The following is a 19091-nucleotide window of genomic DNA, read 5'->3' on the forward strand; positions in this document are numbered from 1 at the left end:
GCATAGAAATTTTCTTTTACATTGCAATCTTAAATGAAACTATTAGATGACGTTATTGAAGGTGTCTTGTTAGTTCATAATGAAAATTGCTGTTACTATACTAGATGGTTCCATTAAAAAGTGTTAAGCCATGAACCATACATTTAAAAAAAATTAAGCAATAATTACCGGTCGGTAACGTGTCAAAAAATAATTCGTTATTCTGACGTAACCTACGAAAGCAAATGCTAAACCGACATTTATAGTTCATGCTATATCTGAATTTCCTTTAAATTCATTGATACTCGTTTTTGTATCCTGAGATTTTGGTCCGTATAGGAATCACCGTTCTCTTACGAAATTAAAAAGTCTGTATTAACTTAATAAAACACCTAGATTCTTCCATCGACGGCTATTTCAACGTCTTTCACTAGATTAGAGACACAATCGTGCTTTATCTATCGTACAATCATCCAATTTCGGAGGTGTTATTTCACTTAAAATTTACTCCAACATATTCGTGATAACTAGAACACCACCTAGAACCTTGAAAAGCTTTGAAACAGCTGTTAAGATCCAGCTTGGAAATATCGCTGGTAAAAAGAAAATAATTACCGAACGGTATTCGCTGAACTGGAAGTAATCAATATATCAAATTGTACAACACCTAGCCGCTGGTGTGCACGTACAACTTGCGCCTCCGACATGCGGTTCTCGGGGCAATAAAACAACGATTATCGCGAACGTGATATACATACGGCGTGCCCCGTATTACTTCAGGAACGCGTCAATTTAAATGCTTATCTACACCTTGCACACCAACAACGACTTCAATCTCTCCCGACATAATTAATTTCATAATATTCCTTGGCTTTACCCCGCTTAATTGCTCACAATTAGCACCGAGGCGGCAGTGCCGGCGGTGCCTAGTTTCGTGGGGGTTGGGGATTGCCGACGGGGGTAGGGTGGGAGAAAAACTGAGCAATCCAAGACTGCGTTAGGGTGAAACCGGGGTAAATGGCGATGGGGGAGGAAGAAGAAAGGAGGGCAAGAGGGTAGAGGGTAAAGCGAGAAGAAGGAAGCGAGGGATAGAGAGAAGGAGGGTTAGAAGAGGAGCAGTTCTGCGTAGGCGGAAAGCAGTTAGCAGCCTCTCGGGTTCCGCTAAGCGTTTAGCGGTAAAACTAATTACCGCTTGAGTTTCAAGGAATGCGCCGAGTGTAAAATGGCCGCGATTGATATCAAGCTACGCGCGCGAACCCGTCTAGGAGTAATTCAATGGACAGGCGTATTTTCGAACGTGTTCATATACATATCGACGCGTACACACGCAGTCGCCGTCGTCGAGCCGCGAATGAAATTTCCAATCCACACGACGACGTGGTAGCCAATGTCCGTATGCTTTCACTAAAGAAAAAAACAAAACAAAACCGGCGGCGGGTTGAAAAAAGACTCAGAGAAGAAAAAAAAAAGACAGAAAAGGGAAGGAAAAGGAGAAAGAATCACGGCGGATCGTGTTCGTAATTAAACTGACGCGAATGGGGCTAATAAATTTGTGCGAGAGCATAAAACGAGTCTTGTAACTCTATCGAGGTAATTGCGGCGACCACGCCTCGTTGCCGTGGGCTGCGGTCGGCTCTCTTACACCTTTTCGCATACCGCAGCCTGATACGCTATACTACAAACCGCTGTAATATCTACCATGTACCTTGTCAAAGCGTCAAGCCGTGGCAGTATCGGCGTCAGCAGTTAGACAAGGAACGGGAACAAACAATTAACGGGCAACCCGTTAACCCATAACGTGTCTATTCAATGCAAATGACGTACTAATGAAAGATAAATCTTATCCAGGCATCGAGACGTGCACGAAGGTGTATGTATACTCGAGGCGTGTTATCTTCTGGTCGGCGCGCGTTTCACGCGAAACGTTATCCGCCGTTTTTCTTCTCTTGTAGACGCGACGGCCATTCGAATTTCCCGCCGCGCGCCGTTGCACGCTGGGACGCGATTGCTATGCCCAGGTGCTTCCGGTCAGAAAAATCCGAAATAACGATACAGCCGGGCGTGTAACAACAATCGAAAGCGGACGGTAACGGCGCGGCGTGCCTATCGATGTTTCAGATCATCGACAAAGGCTCAGGTGAGATTTAAAAAGCAATCCCGAGCGGGTCGCAGCGCGTCGACCGGGACCGAGACCGAGCCGCGCATGGTAACATAACGACGTTATTAAACAGTACAAAGGAACTCGCGCCACAGGGGCCATTAACGTCGAGTAGACTCAAAAGGACTTCCGAGAGTGCTACGATCAGCGATGTCGCCGGACACTATTTACCTGGTGGTATCGTCGTGTGCGCGTGCGTTCGTGAAACTCCGCGATGCGTGTGTGTCGGCGTGCGGAATACACCGAGAGAGTCGGTGAAGGCAACCGGTTCCCGGAGTCAAGATGGCCGCTGTGAAAGTAGAAGGGCGAAGGAAGAAGAGGGCAGTTAGGGACGCGAGGAGGTAGGCAGCCGAGGCACAGGCACCAAGACAGGCCAAGCAGCCAGCCAGCCGAGCAGGCAGGGTGGGCACAGAGCGATCATAACTCAGGTGACCGCGGACAAGCAGCGCTTGTTCCATGCATTCGGAACACGGAACACACACGAGTTCGCCGACGTTCTGCACGACGTGCCTTCCATGGGCACCCGGAACACTATCTCTCTTCCTCCTCTCTTTTCTTGCCTCTTTCTATTTAGCTTTTCGTCTTTATCTCTTTCTTGTTCGATCGCCTTCTCTCTTCGCTTTCCGCTTCCCTTACTCCTTCGCTGAAGCATTTGGACGTTCGTGGCGCGGACGGTGGCAGCCGCGGCACGCCACACAATCCGACGATCTCTGTTGCGTATACTCGCACGCAAAAGTTCAACGATCAGCCGCGCACAGTCTTTCACGCGATGCGAGGAAATCCCGTTTTGAAGTATAACACCTCAGGGAATTGTGATTGTACAACATTAGTAATGTATAGAATGCGGATGTTTTTGCAAAATAAACTCTGCATTGATTGTGAGAAGCAGGAATAAAAGAAAAATTCGTTTCATCCCTTAACGACTTCGTTACATTGAAAACAACATTACGATGTTCTTAAAATTTTCTAGTCTTTTACTGTTTCATATTTCACTCAATCAATTTCTTCATAAATGCATGAAGATCCGCAGTCTAGTAATGTAATATAGCTTGTAATGTTTCCTTTAAATCGAGTAGATTAGAATTATTGTCACATTCGCTATTTTAACCCTCAAATTGACCCAAATTTTACTTTCAATCAGAACGTGACAAATGTTGTGCCTCCTTTTCATTCAAGGAGCATAGATCAATGTATGCATCGAAATCTTTATTATTTATACTTTCAGTTAAATCTGTGTCACTGTTTGAAGTGCAAATTAATGCTATGTACTTCGAAAATCTTCTTCTTACTATTTTTAACATGCTGATAAAAGTGTGATTGTTAGGGAACTTAGGACTGAACTGTTAGGATCCTTTTTCAACAAACTTCAACCCCTATCTCTTCCAACAAACATAAATTCTGTACTTCTGTCAGCAATATTTAAGCATTAAAGACAAGATATAGTATAAATATTTTTCTTTCTCGTTCGGGAAGTAATGAGGACAAAGAAATCCTAGTCATCGCAGCTGTTTAAAAAGCAGATCGTGCGACAACGGATAAAAAAGTTAGAAATCAATTACAAGCTTCCTGTAACTTAACAAGTCTATTTAAAAACATTGCATATATAAACGCAGGTGAAGAACGTCTATTTCTTTACAAAACATGAGTACATAGTGTAGAAAATAAATGTGGTGACATGTCCCTGGAGCTGTGCGATTAATATTTTAAAAGCTTAATGGTTGCGTTCGTCGTGATAAAGGTTACTGTCAGCATAAAGATTCAAACGTCGATATGGATGAATATGTCATTGGGAGCGGGTTACTGAGTACGTCTTTGTGCATTGAATATTTAATGATATACACCCGGTAGCGATGATATGAGAACACGAACAGACTTAACCTCTAATTTAAGCGAAACTATCGGTTCTTAAGGAACTTTCACATGTTCGATCGGTCGATCAGAGGACTACGTTACACGCTGATGTGACGGGAGAGACAAAGAAAACGGCTGTAGCGTGAGAGGAAAGTGTATAGCTATCGATGACGGTAGAATCATATATTTGCTATCCTCGGCAGAGCGTGATCGATCAAAATCCTGGACGTGATCGCTCAAGGAATCATCCGCGCGTATATTCAAACTGAAAATAGCGGTCTACGTTCATTAACAAATTCTTTTGCTCATTTTTTATCTCCATCTTAAATCAACAAATACCACCAGGCAATGTAATAAACATCCTCGGACAATTGTACAACGTTGCTAACGACTAGAGACTGCGGATTTTGTGCATTTATGTCGAAGAAGGGTAGATCAAAATTCAGTGAAAATATTCCAACAATCTAAAAATACTGTTTCATTATTTTGGAGTTAATAAAATAAGAAAGGAAACAGAAAACGTACGTTGTAATGAATGTAGACAATGTTTATTTAGGTATACAGTAAGTTACAGTAAGTAAAACTAGTAAGAAAATTTTTATCGTGAGGAACGTGTAAGGGTTGAAAACCCATGTCCTATCGAGTAATGTCTGTATAATTTGAAAAACAGCTGGTGCTGCTTCAACAAGACAAAATATAAATATATGTTTGTACTGTTCATATGCGAAAGTTATGGGAAAGTACAAAGTAGAGTATGATAAAGTGTGACGAAGAAGATGGCGGTCGAGGTTGCTGGGAAAGTTCTTCAACACCTCATCTAGATGATTGAATACTTCCTCGAATCAGTATTGGATGTTCTTATTGGGTATATTATACAGAACGCGACTGTTGCACTATTATTTGAGTATAAATAATGTGCAAAAGCACATCCAGTGTGCGTAGCGGCGGACCGTACATTTTTGGGCCCTGGGCTAACGCTGTTTGGGGCCTTACTCAATTAACCCCAATTAATGCAAGCACCAACAATTTTTATACAGTTTAATTTTTCTTAGGCTGTTAATTTAAATTGTTTCTCTTCTTTTTTACGGCGAAGGGGGGGGGGCTTTGGTTGAACGTAGGGTTGCCAGATCTTCTATATTTGATATGAGTCTTCTATATTTGAACTTGATCTCCGATATCATATTTGAATAGGATATAATTTACAAAAATCTCTCTTTGTTTGAATAAGAAAGTTTAAAATGTGCTGTATACCTCTTTTACTTGAACTCCTATATTTTGAGCCTATCTCTTATATACATAATAGCAGTTTTCACTACTTCTTTTGTATTTAGATAAAACATTTCTGGCAACCCTAGTTGAACGCGTTGCAGCCCACACATCCCATGTCTAGATCTTCCGCCGAGGATGCGAGTAATTGTTACGAGAGATCCCCGGTTCGTTCGATCGAATACTTTCAGCGAGGGTTAGTACTTTTGCGGACGATTGTACCTGGAGCGTACACGGTCGTCCGAAGAAGAACTGGCTTCGTGGTCGCCAGTTCGTGTCCGTCCATCCGTCGCGCTACAAATGAAGACTTTAAATAATTTAGTCGCCGGCTGTAAATCCCGTCGGGAAGCGACGTTAATCGATACATGCCGCTGTGTACCGCGCCGTTATACGGCTCGGGAACATTTATGAATGCGCGCTATGAATCACGAGATAATAATATCGCGCGTGCTCTCGCGCGTCAGTGTGCGCCTATGAACGCCGCGCGGCCACGCTCGTGAACGCCTCCTCACCTCCCTAGATATCCTTCGTACGTGTTCAGTGATACACACCTTCTGCAACCGGGAACCCATTATTACGATTATATTTTTACAAATTCGAACCGAACACTATAAACAATCCCCTAGCATCTTTTACAAGGGGACTAAATACGCGACGGTTTTCCGTATTAACGTGGTTCTCTCGCACTACATCCGGTGATCCACCGAGCATTAAAACCGACGGTTTTACATTATTTTGTAGAACAAGGCTGTATTTATTCACATTTTTCGAGGAAATAATACACTAACGACAAGTTTCCGTACGTGGTTTTAACACTATGTACTAGAAGGATAGTGATTTAGCGCTAAAGGTGACTACTTTGACATTACTATATAAAAGTAACAAGAATATATTTATCCAGATTTTTAGCGAGGATAAGTGTGCGAACGACAGATTTCTGTATTACAGTAAATTTTCGATAGACGCGAAAATCTTTTCACGATAGATGCGAAAAAAATATCCCCTCCAACTTAATACACTGATCTCGGCTCGGTATATCGGTGTGAACTACTACTAACGCGACGCGGAGTGTTATGGGACTTTCACTACCTTATTTCTGGCATTTTTCTGATTAAAATGATACCAAACACAATATAATTTAAACAGAATTTAGTGGTTTAATTGACGATGAAAGTTTCGGGCGCAAGGAAGGACAGCGTATAGAAAAGAAAGAGACGCGGAGAGTCGGAGTCGCGCTGGCACAGTTCAAAGGCCCGCGCGTGGTCTCGCTTTACACGCGCTGTCCTTCTCTACGTTCGGCTCGGCCTTTGAAGCATTGAAGCTCGAAAAAAGTAGGACCACGATCGAAAGATGCGAAGATATCCCCCTGATGCGTTCGCATCTATGTATAGAGAATTTACGGTACAGTGGTTTTCACATTAGATCTAGTGATCTAACGAGCACTAAAACTGACTAGTTTGCATCACTATATAAAAGTAACAAAGGAATAGCAAGACAAAATTTAATTTTTCTATTTGGGCAAATAATTGCCATACACGGATGACTCGGCTGAAAGCATGTCATTGATAGCTTAGTTATGCAAGCAAGATAGCATAATGCGGTATAATAGCATAGAATATCCCGTAGAAAGAAAGGAAGATAAGATTAAGTTAAGTTACGTTCGTCTCATTTAAGTGAACTATAGCTAAATGTTTAAATGATAGTCAAATTTTTCGTTCACAATAGAACTTAAACTATAGAATAATTGTTTGGCGAAAATGTCATTAATAGACTGCGAATTTCTCATGCATTTATAACAAAAATTGGTACGTACAATTTAAAGCAGTGGACATATATTTAAAAAAATTTAAGAACATCAACGTATTAGTTTCAGTTCGATAAAATAATTAAAACAAGAAAGAAATTTTTTATGTAACCTGTGTGTCTTGGAATCGACGTAGACATTTTTTATTTTGCATAAAGTTCCGCAGTCTAGTCATTAAATATAAATGCAAATATGTACATGATGATGTACATGTATAATGCAATAAATATATCATACATGAAGTTAACAGTTTATACAATCTATTTCACGCTCGAACACTCTTTAAATTATTTCTAGCCAGTACCTACTCCACAGTGCCATTGATTTACATATATAGAAAAAAGGAGCAAAGACCAAATAGAAAAAGGTCGAGTTGAAAGGGTTAATTGCCATCGCTGGTGTCACGAGAGAGTTGCATTGCGGTCCCAAAATGCAGCTTTCTCGTGGAGTATCTATGTAATTGTAGATTGCGTCGCTTCCACACAATATTTATTTCATAACAAATAATAAACTGCAAAGAAGTGCCACTCTCTCCAACCAATGATGCGTAAAATAAAATGTACAGGCATGTGAACGAAAGATGTCTGCAAATTTTGTTTATCTTCGAATGAAAATGTAATTCCGGTCGGTAATGCAATTGGAGAAATAATTACTCGGACGCCGACGGCATTGATGTCGCTTAATAACTCGAGCCGTAATTTAGATACTTAAACAGTTTATGGACATCACGAAGTTCCTGTTAATTATCGCGGTGTAATTGCAGCATGAATAATAACGTCTTAATCTTAGCGGAGCGTAACTGCTTAGTTTCGTAACGCGATAAGTGACGATAAAATATATTCGCGTTCGTGTTGGCTCCGTATATCTCCTGGTCTCGGATCCGTTTTTCTTTTTTAATCAAGATCCCGTATATCATAGTCTTAAACGGATAAACTAATTCCCGGTTGGTATCGCGTTCGTTTAATAGCCTCATTACGACCGATCGTCTTGGATTATCCGTGATCCGTTTTCGGGGCCGAGTGCGTTGGGATCGATTCATTCGCCGGGAATGCCGCTAATAAATTACGATAATAGCATTAAGATGGATCGACGGATAGACGCGTAGGCGTGGAGACGTGGCGGCGGACAATATTTTAGCGTGCAGTAGCTTTATGACCACAGGTTACGAGCCAGGAAGAGCCATAACGCCTCGTATCTCGTTGCCTCGTACCCCCGCGTTCTTTGCATTTGCGGGAAAGCTCAGCACGGGTGCCAATTCCTAGGAGCGTATCGGACCATAAACTGGGAACGTGATGTATATTACCTTATACCCTCTTCTCTTGCAATCCTTCCACCATTGGTTTCACCCTAACCTCTCTCTCTCTCTCCTTTCCTCTCTCTATTCCTCTCTCCTCCTCTATACTGGCCTGCTTCAGCTTGTCCAATGCGTTCGCATCGCAGTCTCGTTACTCTCGATACGCGCTGCCATGATATTCGTTCTACATATTTGCATTGGTTTCTCGACAGACACGCCACCAGAGGATAGATATCTCCTGCACGCGACTTCTATCATTCGAACGATTCCAGTTCTTCAATCTAAGGTCGCACCGCGATGTTTGTAGTTGTAGATGCTTTTCGATTCGACCTCGATCCTCCTTCTTTGGACGACACATTTTTATGACACACTGTCTATACAGGATACCGTCATTCGGCCACTTTTTGAAAAACGATAACATTTCTAATATCGAACCATGCGACTCACAGTGGGGTATTTGGACTGAAAAGTCGATTTCAAAGTTTTGCGTAGGACGTACAATTTTTGATGTTCGACGTACTTTAAGGAGTAATTAAGTTCGACTACTTAAGGAGAATAACTGATTCCACACACTTTAAATCAGAATAACTTTTATATGAATGGACCAGACGACTTCGATTTCTCTGTCAGGCTAGAAGAGAATTAGTTTACTAAATGAGGTGTAAAAAATATGTTGGAAAAATGCATTTGAATTGTGAAAAACAATAGTAAAAATCAATTTTTAATATTAGTCTTAAGTGTTTTAAGTTGAAATTGTGTGAACTCTTACATTGAAATGAATAGAAATGCATAAAAGATGTCTACTTAAATAAGAAGTTCACATATGCATCGAATAATTTACACTTCGATTTATGAATAGGAAAACACATCGTGTGAAAAATACATAAATTAATTAAAAAATACGTTTTCAACGGATGAAAACAAAATCTAGATCACTAAATACAATACAGCATTGTTGTAGAATGCGCTACCCGATCGGGAGTATAAAGTTTCACAGAGAAACGTTTATTCGATGACATTTACGCAATATGTCAACGACGGACATCGTTGACTACGTATAATAGCAGTCAACATATTAATTGAATGGAAAATCCTGTGTCAACAGTCGTAAGTTTGCCAAGCCGAGTGTAAGCGGACACGGGGTGTCCCAAAAATGTTGGAGGATCTGAAATCAGAAATGTCATTCGAATGAACTGTTCTTTATTAACGAAAAACACATTCAGCGGAGCCTGTGCTCTGGTTGGTCAGTGTTTTTCGGTGAGAACTCCTTAACGAAGCCGCGGAGAAGATTTTCCGAGGGAAAAATTTACTCCAAATGGTCTGAGGAATTCTGATACAACATTCCTGTGACACCCCGTATATACGTTCATACAGAGTGTGCGCGCTGCGCGCGGATTCTAATAAATAATTTTCGTTTTTTATTGAGCAGAGACGCCGCTATTAAACGAACGTTTCGACCGGGTCGAATTTATAAAGTTCGACGTTTAATTAATAAGGTGTTCGGAACGGGCGAACGCGATACATCTTGCCAGCATTATCGCGCGAATGTCGTCGGGTAACTTTTATTCGGTCAGTAAAGTGGAACATTGGTCGGCAGAAAAGCACGCAGGCCAATATGAATAAATTAAATTATCCGGCCGGTTGTATAACGCAAGCACAAGTCGTAACACTCAAAGACGCGGTAATGAGAGTAAATCACGGATTTATAGCCGTTCGTCGGAGATTATACGGTAAACACGTATGCAGTTTATCGTCGGTAACTGCATTCAGCCGTCGTCGTGAAGGCGCGCGCGCGAGCGCACACACACGTGACGGCCCATATTTTTCGTCGCCTAAATGCCGAAGGGAGACGTTTCAACACCGATATAATATTACCGGCCTATTCACTTTCAGCAACCTTCGCTGATGCAACCTTCCTTTACGTCTTCGACCAGTGCCGTAACGCAGAAATCCGAGAACGAATTTTCCGAGAATCGTTCACTTTTCTCGCTACACTCACAAACCGAACACAGTATATGTATAAATGTATATGTAAATGATTCCTCTCGGTTCTAATTTTAGAAAAATATATTGAAGCACAATTCGCACATTAATTTCTATTAATAGACGCTGTACATGATTTTAAGTATACCTAATACTTGTGTGATCGAAAGTTAAATAATTATTTTATGAGCATATATTATTATATTTTCTGCAGAACAAGCCGAATCTGTTTTAAATATACTTTTGAATGTAAAAATCGAATTCTGAAGATTTTGTTATCTGTTATTCAAAAAATTTGTTACCAACGTGTACATTATTTTGTAATAATGAAACTAGGAGGTCGAAGGAACTGAACACGAATTTTATTCAAATAAATGCTGATGTAATCTATCAACCATTACAAGTATTTTAACTTTTCTTAATGAGAATTATCAATAAGAAACATGAATGAACATAATAAAATCATGTGTAATTTGTTCAAGTAGAATATTTTAAAAAGCTCTGCACGAAATTATACATATAAAACAGATACAAAGGAATCTGATACATTCAAAAAATAGGTTCAAAATGACTTTTCTCGAGTAAAATTTGATAAACCAGCACAACGGGCACAAAACAGTAAGCCTGGTGCTTACGTAGAAGAGAATATGCTTCAATTATTTCGAAATTTTGCAGACGTGATTCGAAAAATAAGATTAAATTAGTTAGGACAAAATTAGAAGGTCCGATAAATTTCCATAATGAAAAATCTTTTCAGCCAAGCGATAAGGGTTGAAATGTTCCATACCCGAAAATTACGGCACTGTTCCTGTCAGTGCTCTTCCTATTCCCGACGGCCGTTCGTATACGCCTATAGACTTCCATACGGCTATAAATTAGGTTTTATGAGGGAGATAAAATGCGCGTTATTATCTAAACGGAGACGCCTTTACAGAGATCGTGGCCCACGCTATTCTTCGGGCACGTACCGCGGTGTGCGTGTGTAGTACAGACACTGTGTCCCTGTGTGCAGCGGCGCGGCGGTCTGCGTGTGTGTGTTCTGCGCGAAAAGGCATTCACCCTCAAATATGTCGCCTACGACGATGCTTCGCAATATGCATAGATTGACTGTCAAGTTCAGGGAATGAATAGGAAACTGGATGCGGGGGATGATAGCCGGGGAAACACAATAACATTCATCATCAGCCGTTTCCGTGTTTCTGTAAAATCTTACACAAATATGCTCCACTGAATTTTTAGATCGAGTTTATAAGAACAGTTTTTATTCAGTTTACTAGGTATTGTTTATGCAGCAGATAAAGTGTAATAAACTGTTTTATTTCCGAAGCTTGAGGTGTTAAATGCTGCCAAAGAATTGCCATTCTAGATTGTTACTAGACTGCGGATCTTTATGCAAAATAAAAATATTCTGCATTGATTTTAGGAGGCAGGAATAAAATAAAAATTCATTTCATCCCTTAATGACTTCGTTACATTAAAAACAACATTACAATATTCTTAAATTGTTCTAATCTCTTACTGTTTTATTATTAACCCAACCGAGTTCTTCATAAATGCATAAAGATCTGCAGTTTAATTATCACTAGACTGCGGGTATTTATGCATTTATAAAGAAATTGGTTGGGCGAAATATAAAATAGTAAAAGATTTAAAAAACTGAAGAATGTTGTATTGTTGCTTTTAATATAATAAAGTCGTTAAGGGATGAAATCAATTTTTATGTTATTCCTGCTTCCTACAATCAATGCAAAACATTTTTATTTTGCATAAAGATCCGCAGTCTAATTATCACATACAACAGTTTTTCAACCCTGTACAGTAATAATTTTTCAAAAATTTTGATCTCAACAACTCCCTAACATTTGAAGTGGTTTCTTCAAAATTTTCTCCACAAGACTCATGACTTTGCTTATATTCTAATATAATTCACAATATTAAACTAACTACACAAGAAAGGTATATAAAAAGATTTGTGTGATAAAATTATCGCAGTGTAAATGAATTTCAAAGTACCTCAAGATCCACACGGAAGAAGGAACTCGACAAAAGAAAAGTTACGAGTGAAATTTCACTTGCGCAACGTCGCGTCGGGTCTTAATGCGTTAATTAACTATTGAATCGTTTCCGTTGACGAATGCACGATTTTATGGCGCTGCAAACTTTTATTATAACTCGGACAACTTCAAAGGTATTTAATCATGAAACTTATTAGTAGCCTTATTAGAAACTTTATTAACGAGATTAGACTATGGATTTTTGTGTATATGTATTTTCGGTGTTTCTTGTTTCAGCAGAGAATAAGAGAAACATTTTTTTGTAATTGTATATTAATTTTAACCCTCTGAAGCTGTTAATGCAAAATATAAAAATCCACTTTACCTCGCGATTTTCAAATGCTAAACAGTGTGTAAAAGTTTGCGGCCTTCTTATTGTCTACCTGTTTATGTATTGATTGTATTTTGATATGAAAATAATAAGTAAAATTGCTATTTATAGTATTTTACTAATTATAATATACACATTCGCTATGATACTACTATTGATTCTGTTTCCAAAAAAATGTAAAATCTAAAAGGAAATAGTAAACTGATTGAATCATCAAATTGTTGACATTGATATATTTTGACCATGAAAAAGTGCGCAGACTTACAATTAGACAGTTACTAGATAAGATATAGTGGAAGTTACTGCGTTGTCATTTCAAATATATTACTAGCTCAACAAGTCAAGTGTAATTTATTGTTTTGTCAGAATGTTATTTCAATAAATTTACTGTTCAACGCTCTGTCGTCCCGGTATCGTATGTCAGACCAAAGTTCTAAAGACAAACAGTTTCGTCACCATCCGCTCGTAAATTTTGTCTTTAAACCTTTATCGACTATTAACTTTCACCTCTTCTTCAATAAACCGACAATTCAGATTCATCGAGCATTATTTAGCATTATAATTTGAATTGAAATCAGCATTGGAAATCTCCTTGCATTCCTTCTCTTTTTTACTTCTCAGGATCATCTTGAATCGGTTGAAAAATTATATTGGAACCTAAACTATAGAACTTCGACGCAGTATAAATTTTCTTACTTTGAATGAAAAAAGTAATAACAATATTCAAATAATATTTGCAAGTTACATTTTGGATACTAATTTATGCCAAACAAATGAAATGTGTATTAATTTTCTTTTAAATACAATGCCTGTGGTGTATACAAAATTACTTTTTTAGTCTTAGATCTAAGTGTTTGGAATATCCAATAATGCTTTAGAGTTTAAAGTATACGACAAGGTTTTCCGATTCTTTATGATTCCTAAACAAAGCATGTTTGTTCAAAATTAATTGGCAAGTTGAGAAGAGGAATTTTTGAGAAAGATTTGAATAGCAACCTTCAATATTTGATGCAATATTGCGGCATACCAAAAAGAAAATGAATGGTGTACGGTTGGCGTGACGAAGTGTTTTTACGTGCACATTTTCCAAAACAAAAAGGAATGAATGACGATATGTATACGCACTGATTGAAAAAAGTATTCATGCATCGTCGAATTTTTCGGTACTATAGTAAGTTAAAGCTATTCTTTGTGTTACCACATCCTTGAATCACAGTTAGGCTTCTGTAAATAATTTTAATTCTGTGATTAATTTTTCATAAGCATAGTGCACATCTGTTTCACCTATTTGGAGGCATTACTGTATGTACGTAGTTTTAATAACAAGACTAAAAACATCGTGCTACTTATCAGCAGTGCCTAACACAATTTTAATGTATATAATAAGTTTGATGATTTCGGCGCAGGGTTCGATCATTTATAAAAAACTAGCAAATTCTCTTTGAGAATGATCCACATAAGGATCGAAACGTCGAGAAGTATGCTTAATTAATTGCACACATTTGCTGGTTTTCTATAAATGATCGAACCCTGCGCCGAAATCATAAGATTTATTATATATTTAATTCTCGATCGAGAAGAATTCACTTTTACAATTTCAATGGATTTAATAATGAAAAATAATTGGATTATAAAATTCGTTAGAAAATGTCTGACAGGTTTTCTAGATTTCTCGACTGTACCCCCATATGACTTTTCTGCTGAAGAACCTCATGATCAGGGCAGTATAATAGACACGTGCAAGTGCGGGCAGGCCCAGGCAAGACTATTCGAGAGTTTGCTGAAAAAATCTGTCCATCGTGGAAGACACTGTAGTATTCAAACAATATAGGTCATCTTGACCTCGATACAGAGCATTACATAATAGTTGGAATCGGTACGAAGTCGTCAAAAGGAATCAAATTGATCTCTAATCGCAATGCCACGAAAAGATGTCTACTTACGTGCTCGGAAGGACGAAACGGACGATTTACGAATACGGGACCGACGTCCGTTGTAATTTATAACAGTGGGTTTCGCAACAAGAGCAGTCAGAAATGACCACCCAGTGGCAGGGTAAAGGATGTTCAGTCATAACATCTGATGAAGCGAAACATTAACGAGGCGATATATCAACCGGCTCTTATAGACGTAGCGTGGGCGGTATCTTGGACATCACCCAGAAGAACGAGCACGAAGTGAAATGTGAAAGAAGTAATTTCTCGGGACTGCTATGTCCGTTCATTGAAGTGGTAAGAGACTCTTTGGCTTATTCACGACTCCCATTAAATTGTTAGGACGATGAAGGACTGCTGAAAGTATGAAATCTATAGCCCCCTGCCAAACTGCGAATGTTGACATATGAACCGCTACGATAATATATAACGCTTCGAGATGTGTTGTGTTATGCAATGTATAGTAGAACGTGTGTGCTTCAGGTCATTTAACCCTGTGTTACTCGCATTAATTCGATTCGAATCACGTTGTTATACAGGTAGCCTTCCACAGATTTTTACAATCCTTCGCTGATCATTTTAACTCATAGCTGGGTGTCTGACGACCTGTAACAGTGTTGCTGAGCAATTAGAAAATTTACTGTACTTTTTGGCATAAGTATTCACCCTTTGCACTCGAATGGCGACTCTGTGGCGCCAGTAAAAATTGCCACACCATTATTCAAAACAGTTTTAATATTATTAAATTCGTCTGTTTTCTATAAATTGTGAAAAGCCCAACTGTTACATGAGAAAACTGGTTAAATTTCACGTGCACAATGTAAAAAAGATTACACAGAGTAAAAATAATTTGGTTTGAAAGAAATGATTTTGATTTTCGAATTAAAATTGCCACGAGTGCAAAGGGTTAACCCCTTGTCCTACAATATGGAGTCAGACTCGTGACAAAGACTCTGAACAGAGTCTAATAAATACGTGTGTTATTAATTTCCCTTAAACCGACATCAAATTCTATTTTGGCCTTCTTAATGTACAGCCATTGGAGAAAATAAATTTTGTTCTCGTAACTTGTTTAACACTTTCGATTTTTCATTCAGGCCATTAGCTTTGTTCTATACTGAAGTTTTCATAATGTCCCATTCCTTTTGGTGGGAATATATTCTACAGTCTTAAACTTGTTATAAAACATCTATTTTTAGCGCATTAAATAAATATGTCAGTGTGTACCACCACACACACAGTGGTACACGCGGTCTGAAGTTTAACGCGTACCATCAGTGGTACACGTGGCACGGAACGTGGTAATTACAAAGAATATTATCAAAACATGACGTTACAAAGACGTGGTACTTAAAAATACTTTTAGTGTTTTCGGTTAGACCTAGATTCTGTTGCTGAGAGATATCGCGGGAACGTTTATTTACTAATGTACTTTAAAGTACACCGGAGTACGATTTATGCGTTCCGAACGCACGTCTGTGAAATATTAAAGGATCGTAACAGACTACCCGTGAAAACGTAATTCACAGATGCTACATGGACGTTTATCAATTCCTAAGAAAAATTCGCATCTTTTATTTCATAAAATTTTCTGCTCGCCATCGTGCGTCTATTGTACCTTACTGTATCAAGATTTATATCGCATATATCCTACAGTTATTCGTAAACAACGTTAACCTGTGATCCAGTTTATTGTTCCTCTATTCTACATGATAAACGTTATTTTAGAATGTTTATTGGAAAAGGTTCTCCTTGAAAGAAACACAAACGAGATTTGTACTATTCATTGCACGGTGTCCAGCATTTGTTACAATGATCAAGAGCATTTTTAAACTTGATAAAATATACATTGAAAGAATAATTTTGTAAATATAATAATGAATCAATTTTTCTAATAATTGAAAATAGCTCTTTGATTATATAAATATTATGAAGTATTTATAAATCTCTTGCTGCATAATATCTTTTATAATTACGCTCGAACTATATAGTTAATAATTTCTCAGCAGAAAAATGTCATTTGTAGGTGCACATGTATTTCACGTACTATGAAATTTGAATGCTCGTCACAGTAAATAAATACCTCCTTTTAATTTGTGTATAATAATCGTATTTTCTTAAAGATCGTCGCTGCTTTAATATAAAATTTTAGTTTATAATTACGGTGGGAGTTATCGTATACTATTTAAACATTCGTTTGTCCGCCCTGCATGTAAAAAGAGGATACATATGTTTATCAAGTTGTGTAAAATTGTGTCACGACCAGTAAAATTGCAGAATATAGAATATAATAGACAGAGCGCGAGAGTCGGTTGGTTATACATAGCGCGCAACGTAGTTTCCTTTCTTGGCAATCCAGTTCGGAAATCTAGGGTTTCCTTGGCCTTGATACATGCAACTTATTCCGCTGTCAAAAAGCAAGAAAAGTGTTCTCGCAGTGGCGTTATAAATAATTGCGACTTGGCGGGTCAGCGCAATAAGTCTGCACAGAAAAATACGAGCGGCTGCGGCAGCAGCAGCATTGGGACGAAGCCCATTATTCATTGGCTTAAGTCCGATTCCCAACAGCTAATGAGGCCTGCATACCGACGTGACCGTGATCATCGTAACCGGTATACTTTCCTTAACAATTAGTGACGTGGGACATTGTCACGTCCATATGGAGAATGCAATAAGTATGATGGGACCGCGTGACAGGATATTACAGTTACGCGGATGGGAGTGTTAATGTTTCGTTGTACAAATTGAGTCGCGTAAAACGGACCACGTGTAAATATAATAATACCATCGTGCAGTTGCATTTTATCGAGCGGTTTGTTTATATATTTCCGATTGTAGATGCAGGTTGACCGAATGTAGGACAGTTATGAGTAGACTGCGGATTTTATGCATTTATGACAAAAATGGACACGTATAGTTTAAAGCAGTGGACGAATAACGAAGATTTAAGGACATCAGTTTATTCATTTCAGCTTAATAAGACAATTAAAAGAAGAAAGACATTTCTGTTTGGCTTCTGTGTCTTGCAATCAATGGAAATATTTTTTATTTTGCATAAAGATCCGCAGTCTAGTTATGAGTGGCCCGCGCGAAATCTTCAGTGTTAGTTGATAAACAAGATGGCCGACATCTACTACAAATTATGTCTTTTTCACGGAGAGACTCACGGTAAATTACAGACAAGATTATACCCCGTTGAAACAAAGAATATTGAAAGCATCATTTTTATTTGCATTACCTTCGTTCAATACGTTTAGAGGTTTCATACATAGCTTTTTAATATACATGTGTAGAAGTGTACCTCCGAAATTGACCCAGTATCCGCGATGCCCCCGAGCATTTCTTAGTCCGCAGTTCGAGGATTAAACAAGTCAGCATGAATCACAGATTAAATGGACCTGTTACAAATTTGGATGAAAATAGGCCTACGTACAGCTGTTCCAGTCTTAAAATACCGGGACTTTTGAGAATCGCACAAATGACGGCACTTAGTTTCACTCGGGTACGTTGTATTTTCGACCATTTTCAAACTGTGTGTCTATTTTCGAGGAGAGATCAATTTTAAATCGCTATTTTTGCATATAAACTCTTTGACCGAAACGTCAGGAAAGAAGTAAATTTTTTACAAAATTGCTATATTAGTAATTGATCGAAACGGTAGCGCCGAAAGCATCTATAAATTTGTTAGTAAACTCTTTGATATGTATTATTTTATATGGAATATGTATACATTAACTTTTATAACTCTGTCCACTGCTTGAACAAAGTCTTGTAATCTTTATAAAACAATATATGCTAGTCACTTTTAGTGCTCAGTATGTTCAGAGTATTAAAGGAGCTTACGAATTAGTTGAAAGGTTACCGGTCTTTCGAAACTATCTATTGAGTTGTGACGACAGCTGGTTCGTAAGCACATCTTTAATCATAGAAATGGATTGTAGAGTCAGCCGGTTACCACAGATGCGTTTATATTCGACGGGTATCGTTTCACGCGCAGCAATCCGCATCCGAGGTTCGTATCTTCGACAAAGAGCAGTGGAAGAAGCCTAAGCTCCGCAGCTTAGTTTGGACATGCCTGGTCTAAAATGAGATCGCACACATCACATTCTGCGTTGGTATAGTGTGCACCACTACGGTGGCTCCGAAATTTAGAGTACGCGCATTCTCGAACCTCTTTGAGCACTGCACGGTTTTTCCAACCACTTTTTTAAATTGAAATATCATCTTTTCTACGTATGTTTCACTTGAAAATCGACTATCGTATACGATTATGCTTGTTCACCAACATAAATTATGAATACTAAATTTCATAATAAGGTTCAAATAGGGTTTGTCTGAATGTTGAGTATAAAGAATTATTTAAGTTGCATACTATGATGAACAGTTTGTTAAGATAATGTCGTACATCGGAGATTTACTTATCGTAGAAATATGTTT

At 38.5% G+C, this 19091-nt stretch overlaps 1 long non-coding RNA gene across 1 annotated transcript in view; it reads left to right on the forward strand.

The window, feature by feature from the left end:
• The first annotated feature begins 904 nt into the window (after positions 1–904).
• Positions 905–19091, forward strand: part of LOC143213538 (uncharacterized) — a 118008-nt gene continuing 99821 nt past the window's right edge. Inside the window, exon 1 of the long non-coding RNA XR_013009991.1 lies at positions 905–2565. This is a non-coding gene — a long non-coding RNA (uncharacterized LOC143213538). The remainder of the gene's footprint in view (positions 2566–19091) is intronic.

This window comes from Lasioglossum baleicum, chromosome 11, assembly GCF_051020765.1.
Source record: "Lasioglossum baleicum chromosome 11, iyLasBale1, whole genome shotgun sequence".
Lineage (NCBI taxonomy): Eukaryota > Metazoa > Arthropoda > Insecta > Hymenoptera > Halictidae > Lasioglossum > Lasioglossum baleicum.